Genomic DNA, 5,012 nt, shown 5'->3' with positions numbered 1-5,012 from the left:
CCTCCCTCAACCTGCTGGCAACACTCCTAACGCAGCCCAGGGTACCATTCCCCCTCTTTGCAGCAAGGGCACATCCCTGGCTCATGTTCAACTTGATGTCCGCCAGGACCCCCAGGTCTTTTTCTGCCAAGCTGCTTTCCAGCCAGCCATTCCCAAGCATATACTGGTACATGAGGTTATTCCTTTCCAGGTGCAGGACTTTGCACTTCCCCTTTTTGATCTGCAAGAGGTTCTTGTCAGCCCATTTTTCCAGCCTGCTACCGTCCAGAGGTCCTCTGACACTGGCATATCAGCCACTCCTCCTAGTTTTATGTCATCTGCAAACTTGCTAGGGGTACACTCTGCCCCATCATCCAGATCATTAATAAAGAAGTTGAATAGGACTGGACCCAGTATTGACCCCTGGTGTATACCACTAGTCATTGGCCTCCACCTGGACTTTGTACCACTGATCACCACTCTCTGGGCCCAGCCATTTAAGCCAGTTTTCAATCCACCTCAGTCTTTGTCTACTGATACAAGGGCTATGTGAAGCAAGTTGTCTCCTGCTTTTGATTTGCAAATGCTCTAGGACATGGCAAAGGAAGAAAGATGTTGACACTTGCCTTCAGACCTCCATGGGAAGGTAAATGGGGAGACTCCAGGTCCACAGGGAGAAGAAACAGCTAGTCAATATTCTCACAGTTGGGTGGGGTCATGAGCTGGACAGTGCTGAGAAGAAGCACAAAGCTGCAGCAGAAGAATCACAGGCATCCACAAGTAAAAAACTTCAGAAAACTGAGGCAGAAAAAAATATATAGCATTTTATGCTTTATTTGTGGGGGAGGGGAGGGTTAGTTGGTCAGTGTATTTCCTGTGCCCTTTTAGAGTTTGACTAAAGGCTCTAATACGTGCTGCACCTAACACACGACCCTTAAAACCTACACTGTAACCATAATGCAGGTATATTGCTGCTCTGGAGGAACATGCGTGTGTGGTATCAGGTGTGGGAGGCATTGACACTAACTCTATAAAGGGGGAAAAGGAGGGAGCCTCTGTGCTGAAAATGGGCTAGAGGACTTAAGCCAAGGTGTTAATGATATCGTGGGACATGGAGTGAAAACAAGTGGAAAGTATTTTACTCCCTTGACAATTTGTTCTCGACTCAGTCAGTTAAGTAAGGATGATTTGTGAGATTTTAAATTGGTCTAACCTTCAAAATCCACCAAGGACCTAGCAAGAAACACAGCTCAGATCGTGGGCTTCCTCTCTGGTCAAAACCAAAAGGCCAAGACCCATCTCTGCTGTCATCAGACAACTGAAAGCCAAGATAAAGGCACATGCCATGCCACTCTGATAAACTCTGAGCTTCCACATCTCCAAATGAAGGACATCACAGGCCCCAATCTGATATCACAATATTGACAGGAGGTGAACGTTCTTACAGCAACAGCTGCCAAAGGGCAAAGTCTTCCTCCTTAAAGATAACATCACCCAAACCATGAGCACTTTCTTTTTAAATAGACTAGCGAGCCACTGTATCTGGGTGGATCACACAGCTATTGTATGAGTCAGACTGTGAGATTTATTCAATTATTACTCCATTAAGATGAACTGTCAATGAAGTCAGTGGGAGTTTAATCTGAAAGGGGAAGTGGGAAGTAGAACAAGGGAAACATTTACCCCCTGGCCATGTAGATCTTATTTCAGTCTTATTATGTGGCTGAAAAGCACTTCAGGTGGTCTGTAAGGCTAAAACGTGCTCTTCTTAACAGCAGTCCATTTCTGTGAACACAGAGGATTCTGCCAAATTCTGCACATGTTTTCATACATGTTTAATTTTACTCAAGAGTATCCCAAAACAACCAGGATCGAGTTTAAGAGACATACAATGATCTGGCCACATGACAGTGTTTCATATTTGGACCTATTTTGGCACTGCTTGTTTGGCTTTAAAACATAGTTTAAATCCACAGCACCTTTAGTCTTCAATTTTTTAAGTAATCTTCTCTTGAATTTAGAAAACAATTATATCCTTTAAAAGGTCCAGTTCTGCTTGCACAACACTGGCTGACTTGACTGCTATGAGAGGAAGAACTGACCTTAATGCTCCACTTGATCAAAAGTGATTATTTTTTAAAGTAAGTTTTAAAGGTCATCTGAACTAAGGAGCTTCAAATAATTGCATAGGCAGCTGGCATAATAAATAGTTAACTTGCTATATGCTTTCTCCCGTGCACTGTTAAACCGATCAAATTGGCAGGATGCTTCTAAGCTACACCTCTTCGATAATAGTGTCCAAAACAAGCAAACCCTGCATGGTTTGGTTTGTACTATTCTTGTTTAATCTGGAGCAATCTTGTTTAAAAAAGAATTGATCAGTGCCCAGCAAGATTTTGTGATTAAAACCAAAACAAAACATGTTGGGTCAACTTTCCTCCTGATGTCATTTTACTCATTTCAATAAAACAACACTAGGAATGCCTATGATCTGTGCTACATACTTGCCAACAAACTGTGATCAATGTACTACTAAGATAATAAAAATAATAACAAAAAAGCAGAGAGGGAAACTGGCCTCTTTCCTGCTCCCAGTGAAGGCAGAGTAAAGACCTGCCATTCACTTGGAACAGCCAGCATGAATAGTAGGAGTATGAATGCTAATTAAACCAACCGATTGTTTCCTTTTTCATTTTTGTACTTTGATTATATGAACGGCCACTTTTATCTTTGGTGCTTCTCAACAAAACATTCCTTTATTTTCACTTGAAAAGCAGTGTGGGCTGGATTGTGCTGCCTCTCACCAATTTTACAGTGGTTGCCGTGAAATTATCCTGTATCTACACTGGCAGAAATGTTGGAGAGCAGTACATCCCTACCTGTAAAGATACACGCTGATACTCATTCAACAGTGGATGTGTAAAAGCTAGTCACAATTCCTCTGGAGCATACACCAGTGTTAGAAGCTACACTGCAAGCCTCCTCAGAAATCCTTTTCTGCCTCTCTGCCATCCCACCTAGTGTGAGGCAGAGTGGAGCAAAGACTGGGACATCGCAGTCCGTTCCTGAGATCAAGCTCCTGCAGACTTTGGGCAAGAACTTTATCTTAGTTCTTATCTTCTTTAAAACATCCCCTAACAAGTGCTTGCTTTGAGACCTACAAAAGAAAGCCTCTATGTAAGAAGAACTGTCTCAGGCAAGAAGTAATCTGAATAATTTAAACAGTTAAGTTCTTACACAGTCATAGCTGCTTTCACAGAGGACAAGAACCAGATACACTTGAGTCAGCTGTGATTTGCTGACCTTGGAGGAGGAACTAAAAGTGATTATCCTGTTTCTCTTGGCATTTATGAAAGACATGTTACCATATATAATAGGGGGAGGGAATGAAAGGAAGTGAAGCGCTCATGTCGTGATTAAAGGTTGACTAGGCTAAAATTGGATAGTTGATTTCAGTGTGATTCAAAGTGGCTCATCCACTTTGAAACACCAAAGGTCTGTTGCATCCTCTTCCAGGAAACAAGGCAATGGTTGAGCTGCAAGGCATTTGTGGGGATTAGGGACCAGCTGGGAGGAGCTGATGACCTGAGAAATGGTGGAAACCCATTAACCTAGTTAGCCATTACTTACAGAAAATATTCTACACATAGGCTGCTATTGCTCTTGCAGTCTGAAAGTGAGGAAAACAAAGAAATAAATAAGAAAGAAATATGAGGGGGCTGGGTTTTGAGGTGGTGCCACTTCAGTTGGTGTTTATTGAGCCATCTCTTGACAAGCCGTGACCTGCAACCACTTGAATCCCTTGAACCATTTCTCACTGTTCTCTCCTTGTTTCACAGAGAGTACATGGGCAGGAAAGTAACAGAGGTGTATTTTGAGGTACGTATATGTAAATAAATAAATATAGATATGTAAGTATAGGTATGTGTATATATGTGTGTGTATATACATATATATGTGCATATACACACGTCAAAGTATATATATGTATAAGTAGGTATGTGAATTATCAATGGCATGCATACATATCTATATGTGTAGCTCTCTTCAGAGTAAACAGAAAACCGCATCAAACAACATAAAATTGTGCCAAGAGCCAAACTCTACAAACAGGCGCTGCAAAGTCTGCCACCTTGGTTCACTCTAGCATTTTACACTTGAACCCAATTCTACCTAACCTGGATTTTCAAGGTTTTCCAGTTTGCAGCCCTAGAAAATTTTCAGTGGAGCTGGAGATCCCTCTGTAGTGATTTGATTCCCACTTTCTTTAAACACCTTTCAATGACTGCATAGGAACAGTCACAGACCAACAAGAAGCTCACAAACTGCAGGTTGACAGTTGCTGTGTGCATATATGGCTCTTTAGTGGTGATTTTTTCACCTCTTTGTCACTGAGGCTCATGAGAAGAGCCATACAGCCTTTCTTCTACTTACATATCCACCTCAGGCTCCCATTGTTCCATCTGGGAAATCTCACCAAGACGAGATCATGCGGTGTTGGAACAGCTCTGGTCTTAGTGTGAGCACACAGATCAACCCTGCAGACTAAGAGCAGGGCGCTTAGCACAGCCCCGACATTCTGGACTTGTCACACATCCTTTGCACAGTTATTCTACACAGGCACAGTGGCCGTCTCTATGGGACTTGGGACATCCGCCCAGCAGCTGGAAGTTCAAGGTGGAGGCTTACTTTCATCCATTTCTGACAGCATAAAGTTTCTGGGTGGAAGAAGGTATATCGACGTGTGGCTGTCCGGCTTTTGGATGAGATGTTGCGCACGCAGAAACAGCGGCAGATTTTAACTGTTACGTTTCTGTTGAAAATAAACAGATTCTCTTAAAATCCTGTTTAAATCTTTAAAAATCTGACCTACATTTCCTTGCTTTTACCATATGTTACCAGCCATTATTTAGTCCTTTTTCTCTATATCACTTAACATCTAATTAGCACTTGAACCATTCCAGTTGTTAACCATCATCACCATTCCAATATTTTCTGCAATTCAGCAGCTGTTGCATTTATCTATACAAAGT

General features: G+C 42.1%; 1 long non-coding RNA gene across 1 annotated transcript; it reads right to left on the bottom strand.

Moving 5' to 3' along the window:
* Nucleotides 1-611: 611 nt before the first annotated feature.
* On the bottom strand, nt 612-4,744 carry LOC142604480 (uncharacterized). Its single transcript, XR_012838345.1, has 3 exons — nt 4,669-4,744; nt 1,663-1,764; nt 612-729 (listed from the first exon to the last, which is right to left on the bottom strand). It is a non-coding gene; the product is annotated as an uncharacterized LOC142604480 (long non-coding RNA).
* Between the last annotated feature and the right edge of the window lie 268 nt (nt 4,745-5,012).

This window comes from Balearica regulorum, chromosome 1 (assembly GCF_011004875.1).
Source record: "Balearica regulorum gibbericeps isolate bBalReg1 chromosome 1, bBalReg1.pri, whole genome shotgun sequence".
Taxonomy (NCBI): Eukaryota; Metazoa; Chordata; class Aves; order Gruiformes; family Gruidae; genus Balearica; species Balearica regulorum.
This window is presented reverse-complemented; position numbering and strand designations above follow the sequence as displayed.